Source organism: Staurois parvus, unplaced genomic scaffold (genome assembly GCF_062004578.1).
Source record: "Staurois parvus isolate SC_StPar_1 unplaced genomic scaffold, SC_StPar_1.0 ptg000946l, whole genome shotgun sequence".
In the NCBI taxonomy this organism is placed as follows: Eukaryota; Metazoa; Chordata; class Amphibia; order Anura; family Ranidae; genus Staurois; species Staurois parvus.
The window spans coordinates 632,997-660,458 of NW_028318742.1; positions in this window are offsets into that span (position 1 = coordinate 632,997).

A 27,462-nucleotide genomic window follows, 5' to 3' on the forward strand; every position below is an offset into this window, starting at 1 on the left:
AGCTTCACAGAGGTTGCCACTGGAGTCCTCTTCCACTCCTCCATGATGACATCACGGAGCTGGTGGATGTTAGAGACCTTGCGCTCCTCCACCTTCCGTTTGAGGATGCCCCACAGATGCTCAATAGGGTTTAGGTCTGGAGACATGCTTGGCCAGTCCATCACCTTTACCCTCAGCTTCTTTAGCAAGGCAGTGGTGTGTTTGGGGTCGTTATCATGTTGGAATACTGCCCTGCGGCCCAGTCTCCAAAGGGACACTGCAATGCACTGTACTCTATAATGTACTGGTTAACAAAATGCACTGTACTCTGTAATGTACTGTAAAACAAAATGCAATGTACACTGTAATACACTGGACAACAAAATGCACTGTACACTGTAACGCACTGGACACCATAATGCACTGTACACTGTAATGCACTGGACACCATAATACACTGTACATTGACACACTGGACACTGCAATGCACTGTACCTGGTGCCTGGTGTGAGCTCCTTCTCTCCTGTTGCTGCTCTGGCTGCAGTAGGTGAAATCCTGGGCTTCCAGGTTGCCGCTCACTAGGTCCTCATGGCCGAGGACCCAGTGAATAGCCTAGTTATTTGCCGCCCGGAGCTGGGGGGGGGGTTTGCCCCCAATTTTTTTTTCCCGGCTGGCCCGGTGGGCTGAATAAACATCTTTGGTGGGCTGTATCCAGACCGTGGCAGGGGCGGACTGACCATTTGGAAACTCGGACACTGCCAGAGGGCCAGGGGACAGTAGGGGGCCCCATGGGATGCCCCTGGTACCTTTTTCATAGGCTTTTTTGAGTTTGGGCGAGGACACAGGGGCCCCATGATCCCCTATTGCCCGGGGGCCCCATGAGTTGTCAGTCCGCCCCTGGACCGTGGGCCATAGTTTGAGGACCCCTGCGATGTGATAATACCTACTGTTAGGCAACTCCTTGCAAATTGTTATGTAAAGGAAATTGTTTGTGCCAGCTTGGCCCAAATGAACTATTTCAAAGAAACAAAGGGTCGATTTTTTTTATCAAACGTGTATTTCAAATAATAGAGACAGAATATCAACCAAGAATCCAGAAAGAAAACACATCATACAAATGTGTTATTTCAATTCATAGTAAAGCTGAAATTATAACCACCTGGTGCACTTTCAGAGTTCTAATGAAAATGTTGCAAGGTCGGCATCCCTTTATAAGTAATTACCCCTTATAGAGTATCTCACCATAAATGAAATTCCTGTTTGCAGAGAATACCTACAATCTGTATAAAGCTGTATATAACCTGTATCTTAGTGCAGACAGAACATTTATGATCCAATCACACAAGCAGGAAATGACATTTTGTAGGCGTTCCAGACCTCCAGGTTGCCATATTGCATGAAAATTACAGCACTGCAGATTGAAATGGAGAGATAATGTTACACAACATTAAATTACAGTATGGTTGTGTAGTACTTGTACTGCATATGCTGTATTATTATTTTTTTAATTTTCTATATTTTTTTCAGTAAAAATGGAGTTACCCTTTAAGTCAGCTCTGATTGGTGCTGGAGGAAAAGCATTCTTATGAAAACAGGTATTCTTACTATGACAATGAATTTCTTTAGTGGTTCTTTAGTTTTTTCATACTTGTCACAAGTTTGCTTTAAGCCATTATGCTGCACATTAATAGGTTTGTTACATAAAGTAGCTTATGCATCAGGCTAATTGTTCAATAATGACAAAATCTATTAAGTACTATCTGTGTCAAAACTGGCCACCCAGCACTGTTCTAATTTTAGAAAGTCTACATTTCTTTCTTATGTTTTCATTAAGATGAAGTTAGAGTTTTTTGGAGGACCTTTTGCCCTCATTGCATTTTGTTGTCCAGTACATTACAGAGTACAGTGCATTTTGGTGTCCAGTACATTACAGAGTACAGTGCATTTTGGTGTCCAGTACATTACAGAGTACAGTGCATTTTGGTGTCCAGTGCGTTACAGAGTACAGTGCATTGCAGTGTCCCTTCGGAGACTGGGCCGCAGGGCAGTATTCCAACATGATAACGACCCCAAACACACCTCCAAGATGACCACTGCCTTGCTAAAGAAGCTGAGGATAAAGGTGATGGACTGGCCAAGCATGTCTCCAGACCTAAACCCTATTGAGCATCTGTGGGGCATCCTCAAATGGAAGGTGGAGGAGCGCAAGGTCTCTAATATCCACCAGCTCCATGATGTCATCATGGAGGAGTGGAAGAGGACTCCAGTGGCAACCTGTGAAGCTCTGGTGACCTCCATGCCCAAGAGGGTTAAGGCAATGCTGGAAAATAATGGTGGCCACACAAAATATTGACACTTCGGGCCCAGTTTGGACCTTGTCACTTAGGGGTGGACTCACTTTCTATCATAGCTTTTTCAGGGACTGGACACAATAATGGCAGCACCACATAACTTATAATAAGTAAATACCAGTTCCAACAGCAAAACGTAAAGTCTTAATAAATGAATTTCCAATTGGTAGCATGTTGTCAACCAAAAAAAAAAGGTGTGGCAGAAAGAATATCGTTATGTGAGTTTTGCAAGGAAAATTGAGCATCCTGTAAGTGGGGCCCAGCATTCGATGCCCAAAGGGAAAGAGAACTCACACGTAGACCAGTTGTTGCGATAAAGTATGAAGTATAGTGGAGAAAATAATTATTTGATCCCCCCACAGATTTTGTAAGTTTGCCCACTTACAAAGAAATGAAGGGTCTATTTTTTTTTTATCAAACTTGTATTTCAAATGATAGAGACAGAATATCAACCAAGAATCCAGAAAGAAAACACATGATACAAATGTTATAAATTGATTTGCAGTTCAGTGAGTAAAATTTAGTATTTTATCCCCAAGCAAAACATGACGTGAGAGTGGAGAAACCCTTGTTGTCAAGCACAGAGGTAAGACGTTTCTTTTAGTTGGTTACAAGCTTTGCATACATCTCAGGAGGGATTTTGGTCCACTCTTCTTTGCAGATCTTCTCTAAATCCTTAAGGTTTGCTGTCGCTTGGCAACTCAAGGTTTCAGCTCCCTCCATACATTTCCTATAGGATTAAGATCTGGAGACTGGCTAGGCCACTCCATAACCTTAATGTGCTTCTTCTTGAGCCACTTCTTTGTTGCCTTGGGTCATTGTCATGCTGGAAGACCCATCCATGACCCATCTTCAGTGTTCTGGCTGAGGAAAGAAGGTTCTCATCCAAGATTTTACAATACATGGCCCTGTCTATTTGCCCCTCAATGCAGACAAGTCAGCCTGTACCTTTAGAGAAACAGCCCGAAAGCATAATGTTTCCACCTCCGTGCTTGAGTGTAGGGATGGTGTTCTTAGTGTCATAGTCATCCTTTTTCTTCCTCCAAATACAGCGAGTCGGGTTAATGCCAAAGAGCTTAATTCTGGTCTTATCTGACCACAGCACTTTCTCCCAGTCCTTCTCTGAATCATTTAGATGTTCATTGGCAAACTTCAGATGGGCCTGTACATGTGCCTTATTGAGGAAGGGGACCTTGCGGTCGCTGCAGGATTTCAATTCATGGAGGCGTATTGTGTTACCAATGGTTTGTTTGGTGACTGTGGTCTCAACTGCCTTGAGATCATTCACAAGCTCCTTCCGTGTAGTTCTGGGCTGATCCCTCACTTTTCTCATGATCATCCTTAACCCATGAGGTGAAATCTTGCACTGAGGTCCAGACCAAGGGCAATTGATGGTTAATTTGTATTTCTTCAATTTGCGAATAATCACTCCAACAGTTGGCTCCTTCTCACCAAGCTTCTTGCTGATGGTCTTGTATCCCATTCCAACCTTGTGCAGGTCTACAATCTTGTCCCTCACGTCTTTTGACAGCTCTTTGGTCTTGCCCATGGTGGCACCCAAGAAAGGTTCTGTGAACAGGTGTTTTTTATACACATAACAAGTTGTCGTTAAGAGCACCTTCTTAAACTGAGAGGACTAATCTGTGTACCACATGAGCACATAGCCAGTCTGTGGGAGCCAGAATTATTGTTGGTTGCTAGGGGATCAAATACTTATTTTACTCACTGAACTGCAACTCAATTTATAACATTTGTATTGTGTTTTCTTCTGGATTTTGGGCTGATATTCTGTCTTTATCATTTAAAATACACCTATGATAATAATAGACCCTTCATTTCTTTGTAAGTGGGCAAACTTACAAAATTATCAGGGAATCAATAAATTATTTTCCCCACTGTATGTGGGTATTGAGATAGTATAAAAAAGTCTGCATACACAGCCGCACTGGGTTGAAGAGCTTACAATGAATCATACAGAGAATTTCCATGCACACTGTTGACACCCAGCAGCATCAGACCAAGGAGGTGGCAGTAGGGAAGACTGACAATGGGGGAACTTTAATAAGTAAGGGCTACTGCCCAACGATGGTCCCTTTTCTGTTTCTCCTCCACAGGAACCTTTCCCTACGCTGGACAACCTATCCCTAACCAGCGGGGGTTTTAACCCTAACCTGACCATTCGCAAAATGTGCGCCACCTGAAGGGTACACTAAAGATGGCCACGATCAGCCAGGGCAGCAATGTCCAATTGGAGGCCTCAGAGGAACATGGGTAGCCCCTTGTTCTCTGCTGCCTCTACACAGCAGCCAGCGAACAGCGCCAACCTTGCAAGGAAGCCAACTGCACTTGCCTACAATCCTACCTAATTTCCTATGCAGGCAAAACATCTGCACTTGAATTACAGGTTTGTTAGTCACAAAATTGTCCAAATATAAGCAAAAGATTGTAAACTCCTGAACATCAAACCCATAGAAGCTTGTTGGACATCCTAATCCAAAATCATAATTATTGAGTTCAGATGTGTTCATTTAAGGTTACTGTTAATGCTACAGCTTACGATGACATTTTGGGTGGGTGAAAGCTCTTTTCTGTTGCAGCATGACTGTACCCCTGTGCCCAAATCCAGCTCCATAAAGACATGGTTTGATGAACTTTGGAGGAACTTGATTGGCCTGCACAGAGCCCCAATCAATCCTAATGAATACCTTTTGGATGAATTGGAATGCCAATTGTGAGCCAGGTCTTCTCCATCATCAATTCCTGATCTCACAGATGCTCTTTTGGCTGAATGGGTAGAAATCCCCACAGACACACTCAAATCTTGTGGAAGTGAAGTGAAAGATGTAGCTGCAAAGGAAGGGGGCGGGGGGTCAACTGTAATTTATGTACAATGAATTTGTAATGGTATTGCCAATAAACTCCTGTAGATGTGATGGCCAGAGGTCCAAACGTTTGGCCATATAATGTAACATCCAAGAAGTATACAGCTGATTGTTCCATATTCCAGGTGATACTACCATATACACATTGCTACAAAATGTTTGTTATCAAAACAAAATTAATTATCAAAAACTCCCCAATCTAGACCCCTGTGAATTTTAAAGGTCTTTCCTAAGAAAGGATGGTGCAAAACTTTATAACCTTCAGGATTCGTACAACAGCATACCAAAAAGGACTGACTCTGAAGGCAAAAGATTACTTCTCCTTATTAGTTCTTTCAGGGCAATATTTTGCTAGTAGGCATAAGCAGAGTGCTTTTGACAATTTTTTTTTATTTTTATTTATTTCAAGGTTTCTTATTCTATTTAAAGTATATTTTAATATTTTTTTTTTTAAAAAAAAAAGTTAAAACAATGAGGCTAATTAGATGCAATTGTTTTGAGAAAAGAACATGTCCAATATACCTGAAAGCAGCTTTTGTAACCACTAGATGCCATTATAGTCCAATTCCACTTGAAAAATTAGAAAAAGAAATCCCCAGATAAAGTTAAATTAAAAAGTAGCTCTGGTTGCAATACACATCTATTTCTGGTGCTGCTACCTGCAAACAATAATTTTCTCAACTAAATAGTGTTGCTTTTCTAGGACCCCGGTATCATTCAACCCACATCCTGTGAGCCCAGGTTGTCAGGGACCCACCCCCTAGGGGTACATTATCCAGTCACCCTGAGCTTCCAGAAAAATACTATAGAAAGAAGAACCCACAGCTGAGTAGAGAAATGGTGGAAGAGGAGCCATGATATCACCCGGCACTTGGAAAACTGTATACATAAAGATTTATTTTAAATCAAAAAGGTGGGGGTGAACGGGGAAGATGGGGAGGTGGGGATGTTGGAGTTGTGCTCCAATTGCACCCTTAAATACCACCAAAGAGACTTTATTTGCACTCTTCATAATGCATTTAGCCAAAACCGAAATCTTCCAATTTACACTAAAAACTCTCAACACTCTTCTGTTAATTAGCCCACCCTCCTCCTTTAATTAGCTAACCCTCCCCCTTTAATTAGCCCACCCTCCTCCTTTAATTAGCTAACCCTCCCCCTTTAATTAGCCCACCCTCCTCCTTTAATTAGCCCACCCTCCCCCTTTAATTAGCCCCTGCCCTCTTATAGGCCTGAATCAGGTCTGACATTATAACAGCATTCAGTGCTTAGCTCAGAGTCCGTAGGATAGGCACAAATACAAATTTTTGGAGAATATCAGATGCTGGATGCAATTTAGCTTCTTGCATTGAAAAAGGACACAAAAGTGTCAGCTGTTATATTTTCAGATTTCAACAGTTCACACTTCAGACTTTAATGAAAACCAGTAATCGGTGTCTGAAAAGTGATTTATAAGACCGAATGCAATAACTGCTTGTTGCTTTAATCTTATCATTAAAGTCATGGAAAATGGCCGTGTTGAACAAAAATAAAGAAATACTCCATTTTGGACAGCGTTGCAGATAAATAAACAGGACTCCTGCGCAGGACGGGGCCAAATCTGCAGTTCTGGCATCTCCGTTGCAGCACAAGTTCCAGGGCCTGATTTTAATTTGGACAGGCAAATTCACAGCTGTGCTCAACAAGCCAGTCTATGGGAGGATTTCAGGGGAACGGCCATTAGCAGACATTAGGTCTGACCACAAACTTAAATGCACAAAGCTTTCAAGGATTGGAGCCAACATAGCAATGGAAATACACTGCACAAAGCTCTTCCGCTTGCTGGCACGGACTTTTGTGGAGGGGTCATGTAGAGGCCACCTCTTCTTGTTGGGTGCCTAAACTATTAAAAAACTTGTCTTGCTCCAAGGCAGAAGTTATGAACCTGGACCATCTTTCTAATTGTATTCTCCATGTAGCTTCCAACTGCATAGCTAACAACCATCCGTTATTTGATGGGACTGTCCTTTTTTTGGAACCAAATTCTTGTGTCCTTTTTTTCCCTCCTCATTCGTCCCTCTAGTTATCCTGATATATAAACTTCTATAAAAAATATAATTTTACCTACCAAATGTGTTATACTAGACTAAGCCTTTCAGCCAACCTTTTAATTTTTGGACTAATATTTTGAAAACCCTTGTGGGTTTAACTAATCATTTTTGGGGGATTATTTCATCATAGACTACATAGATGCTGGTTTGGCAGGGGTATGTCCTTTAACTACATACGTAGAGGTGTCCCACTGTCTCTTCTCAAAAATGTAGGAGGTACATGATGGAAAAGGTTATCAGGTGCTGTCTGAACATCTAAATTAAGAAAAGTCTAGCACCAGGGGAGGACTGACCATTTGGAAACTCGGTCAGTAGGGGGCCCCATGAGATGCCCCTGGTACCTTTTTCATAGGCTTTTTTGAGTTTGGGCAAGGACACGGGGGCCCCATGATCCCCTATTGCCTGGGGGCCCCATGAGTTGTCAGTCCGCCCCTGTCTAGCACTTGAAAATTTTCAGGCATTCATTCAAAGTATTGTGACTGTGATGTACGGCTTGGTTCTTAACCAAGCAATCATCAGGCCTGAGCACAGTCACACAGATGAATGACTTTTAGCCATGTACAAGCTCTGACCACCAACTTGGCGTTTGCCACTTGGCTCTTGTGGGCAAACAGGGCAGTGAGGGAGTATGGAGTAGTTAAGTATAATCCATATTGAGGGAGCTATTACAATGAGGGTGATTGGTGAGACGAGGGGCATTTACTAGAACCGATCCTCTGTATGGCTCGGTAGCAACTGAAAGCCGCTGGGGGGAGGGGTTGGGGGGGGGGGAGCAGAGAAGAAGCCAGCTTGCAGCTGCCGATCTTCCTCCCTGTCCAAATATGATTCACCCTGCTGGCCTGGGCCCTGTACAGGAGGACCAGATATATCTCCTTCTCCACAGTCCTGAGTCTGGTGACAGGTTATAGTCAATGATTTTGGTTGTATGCCTGCTGATTGGCTGTGGCCAATCACAGAACAGAGTCCTGTATTTACAAACACACAGAACTCTGTACACAGACTGCAATCTGGCTGTTTCTTCTCCCTGAAATTTTTCTCACACAACTAACCCCTTGATTGCCCTCCTGATCACCCTGTCACCCAGCTAGTGTCAATAGTACAGTGTTACAGTATACAATATTATATCTGATCACTGTATTAGCGACTATAAGTCGCTGATCACTGACACTATTAGTGCAGCATCTATAGCTGCGGGAGTTCCAGTATATATACCATAGTTTGTAGATGCTATAACTTTCACACTATTATACACTTATTGGGATTTGTTTTTTACCAAAGACATGTAGCAGAATACATTTTAACCCAAATTTATGAAGAAACCTGATTTTTTTGATTGGAAGTGTTTTATAACAGATATTAGAAAATACTGACTTATTTTTCAAAATTTTCTGTCTTTTTTTGTATATAATAACAAATACAAAACCCAATGGTGATCAAAAATCACGAAAAGAAAGCTCTATTTGTATGAAAAAAGTTATACATTTCATTTGGGTGCAGTGTTGCATGATCAAGCAATTGCCAGTTAAAATAGCATAGTGCTGAATAGCAAAAATACCCCAGTCATGAAGGGGGTAAAACCCATCAGTGGTCAAGTGTTTAAAGTGTCAATAAACTCAGACTAATAAAAATTTTATTACATGCTATGTAACAGTTTTGGCATACTCACAAAGCCGCTAAAGGATTCATTTTGTGTCAAGAGAAATATACTTGGTTGATCCCACCTTCACCTCCCCTCTTCTCTGTGTCCCCGCTACACTTTTAGCTTGTGTAGATTGGCTGTTGCAACATCTAATGTGCATGTTCCACTTTGACATCATCTCTGAGACATTCATTTTCTCCTTGTACTAGCCTGAGCAGCCACTAGCTGCCTTTCTCTAGGCCCGGCCTGGGGGACAGGTTTAAGCCAGGGCAGATCACATGCCTTATGATGTTGTCAGGTGCCCCACCTTCCACCTAGGCTGTGCAAAGTGGATTGGAACTTTCAGTCAAGGGATCTGATCTAGTCGAAGGCGTTGGTGGGTGGATATGATCCTTGACTGACAGCCCCACTCCAGCTTTCTATGGCCTAGGGGAGGCCTGGGGTTGTCACAGGACAAGTGACCCTCTCCAGCTTAGTTTGGTTCATGCTGCAGCATAAAAAAAAAGGAAAAAGTCATGTGACCCTGTATTGAAAAACGTGTAAAAAGGTATTTAATGCTTTTTTTCACAAAGCGGTTTACATGTATTGAATGGCTGCTGGTGTGCCCCATTACTTAGATGCTCCACGCTGGTCCAAACAAACTATTTAGAGTCACCAGAAACCTGGAGATAGGGGTTTGAACATTGTGAATAAAAAGGACTGGGGTAAGTTAGTGGTTGAAGGTTCTTTTTTTCTTAAAGCCTCATTCACACAGGTGCTGATGCCCACATAGCGTGAATGAACCATTTCTTTTTCTTCCAGGCAGCCCAATGAAGTCTATTAGGACATCCAGCTGCACAGACATCTGCTTGTCCTAATGTGCAATTGCCAGTGAGCGGTCTCAAACACAGACAGTGTGCATTTGGGGGCCACTCATCCTCACGTCTGTCACATTAGGATGAGCGGCTGTGTCCGAGCAGTCATGCACCCTAATAGACTTCAATGGGCTGTCTGCACGTAGGACCTGGAGGTTACAGTTGCTGCAAAAATTGGCCTACGATCATCATCACCTATGTGCCACCCTTGTACAACTCATGTACGGTCATGCCTAGGGACGTGGATAAGGGGCTACCACCAGTCCTCCTGTAAGGGACCCAGGCCATCGAGGGGAGCCCAGGCATCTGGGTGAATTGGATGTGGGCCGAGGGAGTGATTGGCACAGCGGGGACAATTACTGGAATGAATCCCCTGTATGGCTCTCTCTGCAGCTGTTGAAAGCCGGATTCTTTCCACTCCCGCCCGCTGGCTTTCAGCTGCTGCAGAGAAAGCCATACAGGGGATTGGTTCCAGTAATTACTGCTGCACCTATCACCCTCCCTGTGCACTATACGTGCCCCCCTGCTGCCCAGGCCCCCCTGTGGGCCCCCACCACTGCAGGGTTGCTGGCTTCAGTCCTTTCCTTCCCACCAATAGCTCCAAGCACACAATAGGATCCTTCAGGATGGAAAGTGGGGGAAGGTTCTGGTAAATATGTCACATTTACCAGCCTCTTCCTTTCCTGAATGAACACAATGAGTGACCTGACCGATCACTCACTGTCTTCATTCATAACTGAAGAATAGTAAATTGTTTTTTGTTTTTTTTTTGTTAGAGGGGCCATGTCAGTTTGGCTGTATCCCCATACAGCCAACCTGACAGGGCCTCTCTAATAATAGGATCCTTCAGGATGGAGAGTGGGGGAAGGGTCCAGTAAATATGTCACATTTACCAGCCCCTTCCTTTCCTGAATGAACACAATGAGTGACCAGACCGATCACTCACTGTGTTTATTCATGACTGAAGAAAAGTATACTGTTTTTTGTTTTTCAGGGGCCATGTCAGGTTGGCTGTATGGGGACCCATGGTTTCTAACAGCAGCCCTAGCCCTAAAAATAAACTTTAAAAAAATTGGAAATAACTTACCTTTAAAAAATTGGAAATAAAATACCTTTAAATATGTTTAATATTATATGAGATTTTTACTGGGTTTAGATCTACTTTAAAGCCCAGCTGAACATTTACCTAATAATAGGAGCATGAAGTCAGGTTGCACATGAAATGTAAGGTCTGTGTGAGTTTTTATATTTTAAATTTCCTAATGTTTTAGTGCTTTACTACTGCACGACCCTGCCCTGTACCTTCACCCCACTGGAGATCTTGACCGCTGCCCTCATATATAGTGTGGTGTTCCAGGTTTCCAACACTCCAATGTCCCCCCTGCACTGTTCTCCAATCAACAATTCTCCTCAGGGAGTGTATGTGTTGTTTCTTATATTTATTCATGACATGTATTAATATAATAGTGTAGCACTACCCCCACAGGGGCCGCTTGTTAATGCTTGTCCCAGTCGATGCCCTGACCTTGCAAGCCTCTCGACACCTCTGACATCCTGGGTTCAGACATATTTCAACAGTATAGAATAATAATGCAAGAGACACAATCCTTTAGTAATGCCTCTTTATTAAACTTGCTCAAAGGAGTAAGCAATAGAAAAATTGTATTTAGGATATACAACTCCAGTTAACACATACAATAGAAATAATCAATTAGCAACATTTAACAGATTATACAGGCAAAAGTAGTAAGCTTCAACCATTTAATTGCAACACCAGTAGCAAGAGGGGGAAGAAAAGGCTTGTTGACTTATCAGCTCCTTCCAGACCACTGGCACCACAATGGGGAATGCAGATAATTATGTAAACGTGTACTCCACTATGAATAGATATAAGTACCCCAATTTGAATAGCAATGGCCTTAAAAGAGAAGAGGTCCCTTAAACTAGAATTTGCAACTTGAGTCCTGTGATGTTTAAAGTTTCTGATATGGTGCTATCCGGTGTCTTCTGCTAGCGATTGTGGGGCCCATAAACATTGATAGTGAATACTGGTATTTCAGTGAAAATAAATGGATAGACTGTGTTACTGCTCAAAGCAAAGATCTCCTGATACTGAGGTGTAAAGGTGTCTGCATGCAGTGTCTCTAGATTGATGACAAAAAGAGCCTGGGTATCTGCCCTTTCAACAATACTATTGACAGCACGGCCTACTAGGAACAGAGTTCTTGCTCAGGCTCTTGGCTGGTTGCAGGGAAGTGCCTAGTTACTGCCTGATGGCCTGTCAGCATATGTCTGTCATATGACAGTCCAGATGCAGAGATGCTGCTGCAATCCTGGTATCAGAGCCTGGGTTTGAACCTGGGCCTTCTGTGGGGAGAGACAGTGCTTCTTCTTGCTGAGCCACCTGGAATGCTGGATAGCTCCCTTGACAATTCTTTGGATGATCCTGCCTTGGCCCTGTTTGTCTTGAACCTTGAACTCCTTGCTCCTCCCATGAACTTCCTAAAAAAAGCCATGTCCATGCACTTCCTCCTTGCCAGATTATTGTGCCTTCCCAGCCAATATCCTGCTTATTGTTCCTGCTGCTGCCTACATCTTCATTACCGACCTTTGGCTTGCTACTGACTACGATTTTGCCTCATCCTTATCTACTACCCTTTGTGACCGACCCTTGGCTTGTGACTGACTCCGCTTCTGTTTGATCCGCTATTGGTTTCCAGCTTGCTCATTCCCTGGTGGGGTGATCCTGAGATCTGCGACCTGGTATTAACATGCAGCCAAATCCATTTCCACCACTAGGAGCTCTGGTGAAGACCGGTTTATACTTAGACCCCACACCTCAGGTGAGCCTGCGTCATTCCCAGGGTGACCCGCTGGTGTATCCATCCTGCTGGTTTCAGGTAAGCCTTATACTGCTGTAGCAACTGGTCTCTGAACCTGACCACACACCGTGACACCTGTTGTGGCAATCAGTGTCACCGCTCTACTGAACTGATGTGCAGAGTCCTGCGGTAGTAGCCAGCAAACCCCTTGTGTTCAGCTCTGAATCCTATGACACGAGTCAGTCCCTTGCTGTATAATACATATATCTGCTCTCCCAGCATCCTTCTGGTTTGCAGCTTTCTGGTAGTTGTAGTTCAATCAGCACTCAGAAATACACTATATGTTGGCTATAGGACTACAGATCCCAAGATCCTCTGCTTCCAGAAGAACTGGATCTACTCTGCTAACAGGAAGTGATGTAGCAGTCCCAGTACTAGGCACTAGGGGAAAAGGGGTTAATCATAGACTTATCTGTAAATGTCCATAAAAGGCATAATGATATAGCCGGCACCTGGCTACAGTAAAAAGGCACACTGCACTGTACTCACTCCTGATTAGTAGGGTGTAGGTCCTTGAACTTGCCCTGAAAATCTTGGGAAGGGGGGGAGTGCGCGTGACCTTAAGGTCGGGTCTCCCCCTCCCATGGGGTTTCTCTTTTGGGTAATCCCATCTGGCACTTGGGTGGACCTTGCATAGGCAGATCCTCTGAAGAATGGGGTCCACCTGGTTTTGACTAGGTAGACCACGAGAACCCATAGCTCCCAACTGTGCCTGATTACGAGGGACTGTCCCGCATTTGAAATAAACTCCCTCTGTCCCTTAACCCTCCTCATTTGTCGCTCATTTTGATCTGATGTATAGACCTGTATAGAAAAAATATACCATTTATTTATCAAATTGTTTTATAGTGCTAAGATTTCCATCCAATTTTGAAATTCCAAAAACCAGTATAAAGCTCCTGTGGGTTTAACCAATAATTTGTTGTGTATTAATTCTCCATATAACAGGGGGTGCATCATTTGCCTAAATACTTTTACTAATAGGTGTCTGTGACGGGAGTCACTTTGGGTGGCGGACCCATGGAACCCAGCTCACTTTGGAGAGGTGGGGAGACCCCTGTCTCAGCTCCCCATATCCTTATTATGTGTAAGTCACCCTGTACCTGTTAGGGGTACAGGGTGATCTGTCCTAATATTGTGTAGACATGTCTAGGAGATAGGTGGGGTGGGGGGTTGTGAATTGTTTGGTGTCATGTGGTTGCATCCCATTGTTCTATTGCTTGTCTGGCTTGGGAGCAAACTATTATGGGATGTATGTGTATTAGCTTAGTGGGGGGGTTGTCTCCAGCAGCCCTCCCTCCTGATGGGACTGTCTGCTGGTGTGAAGTTTGAATACCTGTGTGTCTGTTGTTACTAAATGTAGATTGCCCCACCCTGTGTCATTATGCAAGGAGGGGGGATTGTCCCTTCAGTGTATATATCTTGTATCTGTGTTCAAATAAAGTAGTCTACCTCTGGTTTACTTCAAGACTGGTGTCATCTAGTCTTGTATGGTCGGCTGTGGTGTCTGCTGTCGGTGTTCGGACGGGGAAGGGGTATTATAACGGAAGTATTCAAGCGCAGTCTGGGGTCGGTTCTGTTACAGTGTCCCTTTTTCTCATCACAGAAAGTTGGAGGTAATTGAGTACCCCGATTCCTTACAGGAGTCTTGCATCCCCGGAGGGCACCAGGGTTCTTTCACTTTTGAGGAGGACTATTTGACTGACTATTTGGAAACTCGGGCACTGTCCGAGGGCCCAGGGTCAGTAGGAGGCCCCATGAGATGCCCCTGGTACCTTTTTCATAGGCTTTTTTGGGTAAGGACACAGGGGCCCATTGATCCCCTATTGCCCGGGGGCCCCATGAGTTGTCCAATGTCCAATTTTTTTTTGTGTGTGTGTGCTTCACTTTGTATGCTCACTTTTTTTTTAACACCTGGTTTTAGTGGCAAGTATGTGCGCTGCACCACCGAAAAAAAAAAAACTGTAGTAGAAAAGCACTAAAAATACTTTATGTGCAGCCTGACTGCATACTCCTATTCGAAGGTAAGCGTTCAATAGGGCTTTAACTCTTGAAACCTCATTGTGACATTTTCTCACACCCTTAATCAATACCGGTAATTAACACAGATCCACTAGCTCCTTAGTATTAGCACGGATTGTTTTTTAATATCACCCAGTCCTCCAGAAGCAACGATCATGCCAATAAATTGAGTAACGCCTCGCTGAGTTCTAGCTGTTGTAAGACTCCCGGGAAGTGAGCTTATAATGGCTCATTAACCCTCCCAGGTTTATATCTTAGTGTACTATTATTTCTCCTTCCTATGTTTATCAACTTTGTCTTCTTGCTTTCTTTTTTTTTCCCTTTCACCATGCAAATGACCATCGTGGGAAATTATCTTAGCGATATGTCCAACTGTGCTGCCATGGCAACAAAGATAAGGCTTTGTGGTCACAATTTATAAACAGTTTATTTATAAGCCTCGGGGAGCTTTGGATTTTAAAGCTCGCAATTGCTTCCATAGAGCTGCTAATTTTTATTTCCCGTCTCTAGACTGTTTATCTCTGGAGTTTCAGTATTGCTGTTCCAAGCCCTGGATTTGATTAGCTTGTTTATCTCTTAATGCAGTATATATTTTTTTTTTTCCTCAATCAACTTCCAAAATGATAATTGTAACAGCCCGCGGGCTATAATGGTGTCTTGCCTTACAGTGATGGGAATCTGGTTGGGGGCCTCTCGCTCTCATCTGCCATCTGCTGGCTGACACAGGTACTGCGCTGCAGGTAAACAGGTGCCACATTTTAGAGGGGGGGGAGCTACCAGGTTTAAAATATGGTGCCATGCTGAGCATTCCAAATGCATGCAAAAGAAGTTGACCGCACTCAAATCTTCAGCAAAAATGCAAGCTTGTATTGACTAAAATCATCACAGACCCAGAATATAGGATGACAGCGACAAGGTTAACACATTTCATGCAGAATGCACTTAGTCATAGACGGTTAGTCAGATTACGACTAAGCGCAACCTCTTAGGAGTGCAGTCAACCTCTTTTTGCATTCATTTGGAACTTTCAGGTCACGGACTGGACCAGCACCCTTTGGTTCAGAAAGTGGATTAGGCTCCATGTACACAGTGCGTTTGGAGAACTCTTCTGAACGCTGGAAATTGACAGCAGGAAAACGCAGGTTAAAAACGTCAGTTTTGCATGTTTGCATACCGTGTTTATACCCGTTTAGCCTCAGCGTTTGCGTTCAGAAGCATTTTTTAAAGATAAGCACAGGAGAACCTCGCAAATGCCCAGAATGCACTGGAAAATTGTAAATTATTAACTATTTCAGACTGTTTGAGAGAAATACAGAGAGTAGAAGCAGAAACAGCAGTATTTGTTATACGACTGTAAACTCAACTGCCTGTAAACGACGATGTGTACATGGACACATTGGAACACATTAGGGAGAGTTCAGGGGCTGCTGAAAAAAATGCAGAAAAGCTCCTAAACGTGCGTTTATCAGCTGTAGTGTTTATGGAGCCTTAAACAGATATGCCTCACCTGGAGCGGTGTCACTTTTTAACTTCTAAGGTGCCATGCAGACCTGAGTTTAAAGCTCCAAGCATGGGCTGATTTAACATTCGAGCACTGGGGCACTGTCCGAGGGCCTGGGGTCAGTAGGGGGCCCCATGAAATGCCCTGGTACACTTTTTTTATAGGCTTTTTTTGAGTGTAGGCAAGGACACAGGGGCCCCATGATCCTCCATTGCCGAGGGCCCCATGAGTTGTCAGTCCACCCCTGGCTCCAAGGCAACCTTTTTTTCCTTGATTGAAGTCCCTGAACCGGAACAAGCATAGAGTCCATGTACTGTTGGGGCACCTGATATTTAACAGCAGGGTTTTCATAAAGCAAGACAGCTAAGGTCAGTCTACATTATACTTAGCCCTTGATGTCTCATTCTGTGAATAATATTCACTTGGCTTCCTCTGGTCAGAATTCCTGATACCCTTTTTGCAGTGCTGGGACAAGATCAACCACTGCCAAAGGTGAAGATGTCAAACTGCAACCTCCCCCTCTCCGCCTTGATATGTGTGCCCTCAATAATCTTTTGCAGATGGGATCTATGATACTAGCATTATAATGTTGCTTCTGCTTGTTTGACAGTCGCAAGGTACAACCAAAATATAAATGTCGAATGGCTGTCTGGTACTCCCAGAACTCTGGTCCCCACTGCGGACCACATCCTTGCATCCTAAACATGAAACTGGTGCAGGCAATGGACCTCATCAACACAGACATCACTGCTCCTCTGCTTGGGCTCCTATTGTCAGGTTAGTCAACTCCCAGGCAGCAGGAAAGATGTAAGGGGCGAGGACAGGCTCTCAACCAGTTTGAATTTTACAGGCAGATTGTAAGAGGGCTCCTGATTGCCCAACTGTTGGTATCAAATCACTCAAGCCCCCACCCCTCTTCTTCTTGGATAGGACTATAACCCACTGCTGGGAGTTCTTAGTCTTCGCCATATTGTGCCCAACTCCTTGCCATAGGCCTTCCCATGACATCCCCACTCATTGGTCTTTATATTCCCAAGAAAGGAATGTCCACAAAAAGTTATAGTTTCTGCACTTTACTGTTGCTTTTCAAAGTGGGCATTGACCCATCACATAGAAAATCTATTCTGTGTCGCTTGACATACTTCTCCAGTCACATATATTGGACAGTCCATAGCTGATAAGCCATCTTTCCTTAGTATATCTACATGCCTTGGGTTCACCCCATTGTTGGGGCTCTTTCCTTGAGTAGCACTACCCTCTTGAGGGACTCTGCATTTGATTGGGTCCCCCTTAAGCTCTGCACAGCCAGTCAACAAACATTTTCCACACTTTCAGCTAAAGTCAGTAAAACAGTCCTTGAGCTTGTTTTGCTGTTTTTAATAGGGATCAACAATTTGGATGGGGTCAAGAGGTATACAGAATGTCCAAGGAACTGTAAACTTGAGGACAACTTCTTAGCAAACACTGTGCAAATGTGGATGAAAAATAAGCAACTGTCTCTTTAAGGAGCACTAAGTCCTCTTTGGTGTACCTCCTCAGATCCCAGATGAAACTGTCCTCATCCATCCGGCTGTCCTGAAAGTGTCCCTGAAGCAGTCCCATATGAGAACTAGTTGGGTATTGCACCTGACTGTCCTCTCCTTTCTGTGGCCCAAAGGGTGTAGAAGTACTCACACTGTCCTGTTCTGTAGCTTGGAGGGTTGCAGCTGCTTTCAGGCCTTACGCTGAGCTGGTTCCTTCCCTGCTAAGAGGCTGTCCTCCCAAGGAGACCATAGGGCAGTGGAGATCCTCCTGTCTGCTTAAGCTTGTAAGTAGGCCCTCTCCCTAGGCCTCCCTCTCAGGCTCCATGCTTCCTTAATCCATCTTCTACCCAAACACACCAGCACTACTCAGGCTCTTCCACATTTAAGGGTTTCTCTTTTCAACCACGCTGGGCCTCCTGCCCGGGGAATAGGTCAAGTTCCCTTAAACATTCAAATCTGGGCCTCTTCCCCTCCTCCGCTCCTCCTCCCTCTTCTTAAAAGTTCCTTCAGTTTCTAGAAGGGTGGGAGGGTCCAGGAAGCCCTGACATGTAGAGCCTCATAGTCTGTCCTGAGGTAACCTCTCTCCCAGGCTGGCTCATCACAAGCCTCTAACTATCACACAAAAATCCTAGCTAAACTAGAGGGTGCTAAACTTCTATACTATATCTGTAGCATTCTGCTCTATTCAAATCAAGATTCGTCCTGCTCTGTCAGTCAAGAATAACAAGGTGCTTTCTACAGTATTCCAGTTTCTTTTCCTGTGTACCACTGCATAGCTCTACCCAGCCAGGTACAATAGTACTCAGAGGGCTCTGCCTTGCCCATTAGACTTTTTTCATCCAGCTCCAGGATTGCTGTAGCTGTACCTCTAGATTTTGTACATATCTCTCTGGATCACCCTCACACCAAAAAACACTTAGCCTGGCTTAAAATCAGGGGTGTATTTACCACAAGGCACTTGCCTAGGGCGGCATTTTTTCAAGGGGGCAGCACCTCTCCTCAGAAGGGATGAAAGAAGGGACACATGCGCCATGGGAACCATGTGGGATCCAAGAGGCTGCGGGCTGCGTGATGGTGTATATAGAGCCTGACTCTCATTCCCAGGGATCCAGGGAGCTTTGAAGATGAGTGTCTTTCTTCTATGGGGGGGGTTTAGTGGAAGGCTCTCCCGAGTAGGGGTGTTGTTGGTCAATGTCAGGCTATTTCCGTGGCAGGGGGAAGGGGGGGGGATTATGGTCATTGTCTGTTGGGGCAGACTATTTTTGTGTTGCCTAGGGCAGCACAAAACCTAAATACACCACTGCTTAAAATGCCTTTGTTCCCTCTCCCAAACCAGTTAGGCCACGTTCCCAGCCCACTTGTACCATATTTCGTGAGACAGAACAACTACTGATGTCTCTTCTTAGTGGCTATCTACCTTGTCCAAACAATGACAGCTTTGCATTTATTCAGAAAATGCAAAGCATTCTCTGAATAGCGCACATGCTGAGTGGCCAACTTGTGTTCACAAAGCATCAGGCCATCAGGTCAGCACAGGATCCGGAATCAAGTGGAGATAACTGGAGTGCAGTGTTTACTTCAGTGATTTCCAGCTTCCAAGGGCATCTGCCAGGTATGGTATATACACAGTTACATTGGTCCAAGCTGAAGCAATGGAACTATGTAGAATAAACCATGCCTGGAATTATTTTTTAAACTGTTGTGGCACTGCTCAATATGTACAAAGTTGAGGGCTTTAGCTTTATTTTTTTTGAAGAAGAAACCTCCCAATAGCTTTTAAACTTGAGGTGGCTGCTACTTCCACTGGTGAATTTAGGACTATTACCACTTGATAAAAAAGGTGTTACAGCCTAAGCTACCTACTTTTTTGAAGTGAATGATTGTGTGCTCATTTCCGTATTTAAGCCAAGTTAAATTTAAAAGTTAAAAAAAATAATTAAACATCCTTGTGATGCTATAATAATGCTGTGTTTCCGATGCTGTCCATTAAAATCATACTATTCGGTAAAACCACATACAGCTTAAAGGCATCTCCAAAGGATTGGTGGATTTTTTTTTTTCATGCTACCCTTGAAACCACAATATAAGGACTCTCTTGTGCTGCATGGTAATTGTAAAAGCATTTTTTGATTTGTTAATGACCCCCATGGTAGATCCCCAGGGCTGTCTTAATGCATGGGCAACCCTGGACACTGCCCAGGGGCCCCAGGTGCATGGGGGTCCCAGGATAATCTTGCATTACATCATACTTGTCAACTGTCCTGGATTTGCCAGGACAGTCATGCTTTTTACTAAACTGGCCTGGGTAGTGTCCCAGAACCTGTACTGTGACCTCCTGATTTCAGTATTGTGCACTCATGACTCTCCCTGTACTGCACCCTCCTGATCCCAGTATTGTGCCCTCCTGACTCCCCCTGGACTGTGCCCTCCTGATCCCAGTATTGTGCCCTCCTGATTCTCCCTGTACTGTGCCATCCTGATCCCAGTATTGTGCCCTCCAGACTCCCCCTGGACTGTGCCCTCCTGATCCCAGTATTGTGCCCTCCTGATTCTCCCTGTACTGTGCCATCCTGATCCCAGTATTGTGCCCTCCTGATCCCAGTATTGTGCCCTCCTGATTCTCCCTGTACTGTGCCTTCCTGATCCCAGTATTGTGCCCTCCAGACTCCCCCTGGACTGTGCCATCCTGATCCCAGTATTGTGCCCTCCAGACTCCCCCTGGACTGTGCCCTCCTGATCCCAGTATTGTGCCCTTCTGACCAGGAGCGGACTGACAACTCACGGGGCTCCCGGGCAATAGGGGATCATGGGGCCCCTATGTCCTTGCCCAAACTCAAAAAAGCCTATGAAAAAAGGTACCAGGGGCATCTCATGGGGCCCCCTACTGACCCCAGGCCCTCGGGCAGTGCCCGAGTTTCCAAACGGTCAGTTCGCCCCTGCTCCTGACTCCCCCTGGACTGTGCCCTCCTGATCCCAGTATTGTGCCCTCCTGCCTCCCCCTGGACTGTGTCCTTCTGCCTCCCCCAAGCCCCCAACTCCCACCAGACTGTTACCTTTCAGTTAATTAATCTTTGATTTATGGCATGTTTTCTTATTGTTTAAAATCAATTTTATTGAAAGCACTAATAAAATGATGAATAATTCTATCAACTAATAATACTTTGAGAGTAGGTGCGTAAATTGGGGCAGGCTGGTAGGGGCTCCAGTGCATGGCTTTGCCCAGGAGCCTATGATACTATTAAGAAGGCCCTACAGATCCCCATGCCTTTTTTATTTATTTTTTTTACAACAGTGTGCTTATTGACTGCAGGATCCACCCCTAGACCCCCATACCCCAAACTTCAGATTTTCTGAACCCCTGTAAAATCAAACCCAGGAAGATTTGCCCATCACAACTACTTACAGTTGAGTTAACCACTTGCTCTCCGGAGGATTTACCCCTCTTCCTGACCAGGCCGTTTTTGCGATACGAATGATAGATAATGATCACCTGCGCTTAGGACACACCAATCAATAGCACACACTCAATATAAAACAAAACTGGGCTGCTGCTCCTATAGAGGTACAGCAAGGGGCGGACTGACCATTTGGAAACTCGGGAACTGCCCGAGGGCCCGGGGTCAGTAGGGGGCCCCATGAGATGCCCTGGTACCTTTTTCATAGGCTTTTTTGAGTTTGGGCAAGGACACAGGGGTCCCATGATCCCTATTGCCCGGGGGCCCCATGAGTTGTCAGTCCGCCCCTGGGTACAGCCTTATCAACTTATTATTATTATTATTATTATTATTATACAGTATTTATATAACGCAAAAAAGTTTGCTCAGCGCTGTACAATATAGTGGGGGACAGTATGAGACAATACAGTAACAAAACAATACACGAGGGGTTCGAGGGCCCTGCTCTTTCGAGCTTATAATCTAGTAAGGAGGGGATAGCGGTACAGGAGGAAGTGGCTGTGGGGGATGGAGTGGAGGAGATCGGCTGTTAGGTGAGGGTGGGGTAGGCTTCCCTGAAGAGATGGGTTTTCAGGGTGCGCCTAAAGGTGAGGAGAGTAGGTGACAGTCTGCTGGATTGGGGTAGTGAGTTCCAGAGGATGGGGGAAGTCCTGGAGAAGTCCTGCAGTCGGGCATGGGAGGAGGAGACCAGGGAGCTAGAAAGTAGGAGGTCTTGTGAGGAGCAAAGATTACAGGTTGGGTGGTATTTGGGTATCAGGTCGGTGAGGTATAGTTTGGGGCAGCGTTATGAATGGCTTTGTATGTCAATGTTAGTAGTTTGAATTGAATGCGTTGGGCAATCAGAAGCCAGTGCAGGGAATGACAGAGGGGGGTGGCAGAAGCGGAGCGGTTGGTAAGGTGGATGAGTCTGGCCGCTGAGTTCAGGATAGACTGAAGCGGGGATAGTCTGTGATGAGGTAAGCCGGCGAGGAGGGAGTTGCAGTAGTCCAGACGTGAGATAATAAGGGAGTGAATGAGTTGTTTAGTAGTGTCTGGGGTTAGGAATGGACGTATTTTGGAGATGTTGCGGAGGTGGAGCCTGCATGAGTTTGCCAACAATTGGATCTGGGGTTGGAAGGACAGGTTTGAGTCTAGAGTGACACCTAGGACTTTGACTTGCGGGGTGGGACTGATGATGGCGTTGTTGGTCGTGATGGAGAGGTCAGCGGGGGGCGCGGGCTGGGGGGAATACTAGGAGCTCGGTTTTGGAAAGGTTTAATTTGAGGAAGTGGAGTGACTTCCAGTCTGATATGTCGTTCAGTAGGCTTGTGTTCGGGCGGAGACTGAAGGGGTGAGGCGAGGGGTGGAGAGGTAAATTTGCGTGTCGTCGGCGTAGAGGTGATAGTTGAAGCCTTGAGAGTGTATCAGTTGGCCAAGGTAGGAGGTGTAGATGGAGAAGAGTAGGGGCCCAAGGACAGAGCCTTGGGGGACCCCAACAGAGGGGGGGAGTGAGGGGGAGGTGGTAGCATTATATGTAACACTGAAGGAGCGTTGGGGTAGATAGGAGAGCCAGGAGAGAGCGGAGTCTCTGATGCCAAGGGAGTATAGTAATACACAAAATGGCAGGAGTGAACAAAAAATCCCTTTCACATCCAGAGGGTGATAAGTGCTCTGTGCTCCCCGCCTGTGTGCCCCCTCACTCACCAACTTTAATGGGCTCTTATGGTAAATTAAGAGTCATTCACACTTTTGGTGGGGTATAAGAAGTAATGCTGGAGCTTGTAGTCCTCCTGGTTAATTAATTTCTTGTCATCCCCAGTGATTCAAATGTGGAGCTGATAGGTACATACATGTAAGGAATGGAGAGAGGCATCCAATATAGTGTAATTCCGTGTATTAATAAAAGCAGACACACTGGTATGGCACTGACATGTTTCCAGATACAATAGGCATGAATCTTCAAATGCACAATAGTAGGTCGCTATCAATCCACAGCGATATGGCATTGCGTTAGTTTAACTGACAATTGCGTGGTCATGCAACGCTGCACCCAAATGAAATTTATGTCCTTTTCTTCCCACAAATATAGCTTTCTTTTGGTGGTATTTGATCGCCTGTTTTTTTTGTTTTTTTTTGCACTATAAACAAAAAAAGATTGACAGTTTTGAGAAAAAAACAATATTTTTGACTTTTTGCTATTAAACATGTCCAGTAAAAAAAATTTTTAAATGTAATTTCGTCTTAAATTTCAGCCAAAATGTATTCTGCTCCATGTCTTTGCTTAATAAAAAAAAAAATCCCAATACGTGTAAACGAATTGATTTACGTGAAAGTTATACAAATGGCGGTATATATACGGGGATTTTTTTTTTCTTACTAGTAATGGCGGCTATCAGCGAATTATAGCCGGACTGCGGTGGGCATTCTGACACTGGGGATGTCAGTGACACCAATACAATGATCAATGCTTATAAATAGCACTGACACTGCACTAATGGCACTGGGCAGAAGCACAAAGCAGTGTACAGGAGATAACAGGGGAGAGATCTGTTCATAATACACAGGTCTCTCCCCCCCGTCAGAGATACTCGGTGATCACCGGGTGCCGGCAGGTACTCACCGGGTCCCGGCCGGAGTTACACCGGGAGACAGCGGAGCTGACAAGGGAGAGATCTATGTTGATATTACACAGGTATCTCCTCCGTCAGATACTCCCCCGTCAGAGATACTCGGTGATCACAGGGTGCCAGCAAGTAATCACCGGGTCCCGGCCGGAATGACACTGGGAGACGGGAGCTGACAGGGGAGAGATCTGTGTTTATTATACACAGGTATCTCCCCCGTCGGAGATACTCGGTGATCACCGGGTGCCAGCAAGTAATCACAGGGTTCCGGCCAGAGTGACACCGGGAGACAGGGGAGCTGACAAGGGAGAGATCTGTGTTGATAATACACAGGTCTCTCCCCCATTGGAGATACTTGGAGATCACCGGGTGCCGGCAAGTAATCACCGAGTGACAACAGAAGCCGTGAATGGTGCTGCAGGTAGGGTGCGTAAGCGCCCCCTACCAAGAAATGAAAAATCATGTGTATATATACGTGATTTTGCACACCCGTGCTGCCCTGTAGCAGTATTTCTGCTATAGGGCGGTGTGCAACCTGTTAACCCATGAAATAACCGTGTTTCCTGTCTGACTGTATTGATAATACACAGGTCTCTCCCCCGTCGGAGATACTCAGTGATCACCGGGTGCCAGCAAGTAATCATTGGGTCCCAGCCAGAGTGACACTGGGAGATAGGGGAGTTGACAGGGGAGAGATCTGTGTTGAAAATACACAGGTCTCTCCCCCGTCAGAGATACTCGGTGATCACCGGGTGCCGGCAAGTAATCACCGAGTGACAACAGAAGCCGTGAATGGCGCTGCGGGTAGGGTGCGCAAGCGCCCCCTACCACGAAATGCAAAATCACGTATATATACGTGATTTTGCACACCCGTGCTGCCCTGTAGCAGTATGTCTGCTATAGGGCGGTGCGCAACCTGTTAAACCAGAAAATAAGTGTGTCCTGCCTGACTGTACTGATAATACACAGGTCTCTCCCCCGTCGGAGATACTCGGTGATCACCGGGTGCCAGCAAGTAATCATTGGGTCCCGGCCACAGTGACACTGGGAGATAGGGGAGCTGACAGGGGAGAGATCTGTGTTGATAATACACAGGTCTCTACCACCGTCGGAGATACTCGGTGATCACCGGGTGCCGGCAAGTAATCACTGAGTGACAACAGAAGCCGTGAATGGCGCTGCGGGTAGGGTGCGCAAGCGCCCCCTACCAAGAAATGCAAAATCACGTATATATACGTGATTTTGCACACCCGTGCTGCCCTGTAGCAGTATTTCTGCTATAGGGCGGTGCGCAACCTATTAACCCTTTGAGGACCAAGGGACGTATTTGTCCCATATTTTTAATTGCATGTTTCATCTGATTAAGAACTTAAAACTCTTTTTTTTTTTAGTTTGAGTCAAAATATTAATTCTTATCAACTAACAACAAATGGATCTAGCTTTTTGCCAATTTCATGAAATGGCTTAGTTACAGCAACTGAAGTGTACGAACTTTAAAAACGAAAAAATTGATTCTTTTGGCGTTCCAAAATCTTACGGTCCTCAAAGGGTTAAACCAGAAAATAACCTTGTGTCCTGCCTGACTGTACTGTATGGCATGGGTGTGTAAATCACAAGACAGGCTGGACAGAATTAAAAATCCATCAACTAAAACAATTTGCATATGTGTATGATAGCTGCGTATTTAACCATTTTCCTACAGTTCATTATTAACTGGTGCAATTCAGTGGCCACTTATTCCCTATTCTAACAAGGTTAATAAACTATATTAGGGTTAACATGCGCTCCCTGCTCAGTGCGTTCCTGTTGGTAATGAATATGTTATGGCAACCATTAGGTTTTGTAAACACGAAGCTGTTTCAGTTTTCAAGCCAACTGAGTGCTCCTTTGTTACTGTCCGTCAATTCTGGCCTAATAAATTCTCTAATTGCACTTAATAAATAATAGATGGAGGCTCGCTGAAGGGACCGTCTCAACAAGCCTTAATTATTTAGCTATTGTAAAATACTTTACTCCATATTATCATCTCACATGTTTCTGCTGCGACTCAGACAGGCACATTCATTTTATTTGGATAATGCGTCCACCACTTATTCGCTGTAAACAATTAATCTCTACTTCGCATATTCACTGCAAATGGACCGCCGTGTTTGCAGAGCATAAATACTTAGATTACATTTCTAAAATTGGAATTACACCGACTTGTCCAAAGTAATTAATTTTATCGGAGATAAACAGCTGGGTTTAATACCATAATGGTATGAGGAAGGCGAACATCACATTTCAGTTGTTCAGAAGCAAAAAAAAAATATATATATATATACAAATTAACTTTTTTTTAGGAAGCAATTTTGCACAAATTTTAATTTCCATTTTTCAGTGAGTAAATAAATTGCCTATTAGGAAAAATCAAATTATAATAGAAAATGAATGTCATATTTAAAGCCAAACTCTGGCTAAGCATTATATTGATAATATTTTGGGAATGTTTTATTAAAAGATTTGTAATTCTGTTTTGCTAGCCGAGTGACCCAGAAACCCCTGCTAAGACCACACAGCCAGGTCCTGGACCATTCCCCAATCTACATTTCACACAGGAGTGGACTGACCATTTGGAAACTCAGGCACTGGCCGAGGGCCCAGGGTCAGTAGGGGGCCCCATGAGATGCCCCTGGTACCTTTTTCATAGGCTTTTTTGAGTTTGGGCAAGGACTCAGGGGCCCCATGATCCCCTATTGCCCGGGGGCCCCATGAGTTGTCAGTCCACCCCTGATTTCACATAATCGACAACTGTCCAAAGTTCAGCTTTTACGCCTGGATTTGCCCACATAGATGTCATTCTGATCTCCTACAAGCTCTTTGCAACCACCTCCTTCCGACATGTAATGTAATGATGGCTGCAGTAGCGTTCCGAGGCAGGTGCGGGGGGTGCTCCGTTCCTGTGGGATGTGTGGAGGGGGGGGGGGGGGCGGGTGTCTCTTCCCTCCAATAAGCTCTCAGAATTCTCAGTGAGTGTATCTTCAGTTCCCTGCCCCCTGCTTTTCAGAGATGAGAGATCCTGTGTAAATTCTGCACTTTGAATGGATGTAGGGGACAGATGACTGCAGATAAACGGGTACAACTTATCTGGGATGATTTGTTTAATCTCTGTGTATTGCCTGAGGCCAGTCCCTTCAATGGGTATATGGAAGGGTTTACAACCACTTAAACCACTTGCTATTCAGAGGATTTACCCCCTTCCTGACCAGGCCATTTTTTTGCGATACGACGCTGCGTTACTTTACCTGCCAATTGCGCGGTCATGCAAAGCTGCACCCAAATTAAATTTCCGTCCTTTTTTTTTTCCCACAAATAGAGCTTTCTTTTGGTGGTATTTGATCGCCTGTGTGTTTTTTTTTTTTTTTGTGCTATAAAGAAAAAAATTCGACAATTTTGAGAAACAAACAATATTTTAGACATGTCCAGTAAAAAAAAATTTAACAAAGCAAATTTCGTCATAAATTTAGGCCAAAATGTATTCTGCGACATGTCTTTGCTAAAAAAATCCCAATAAGTGTAAATTATTTGGTTTACGTGACAGTTGCAGTGTCTACAAATGGCGGTAGAGATACTGGAATTTTTTTTTAATACTAGTAATGGCGGCGATCAGCAACTTCTAGTGGGACTGCAGCGGACATCCTG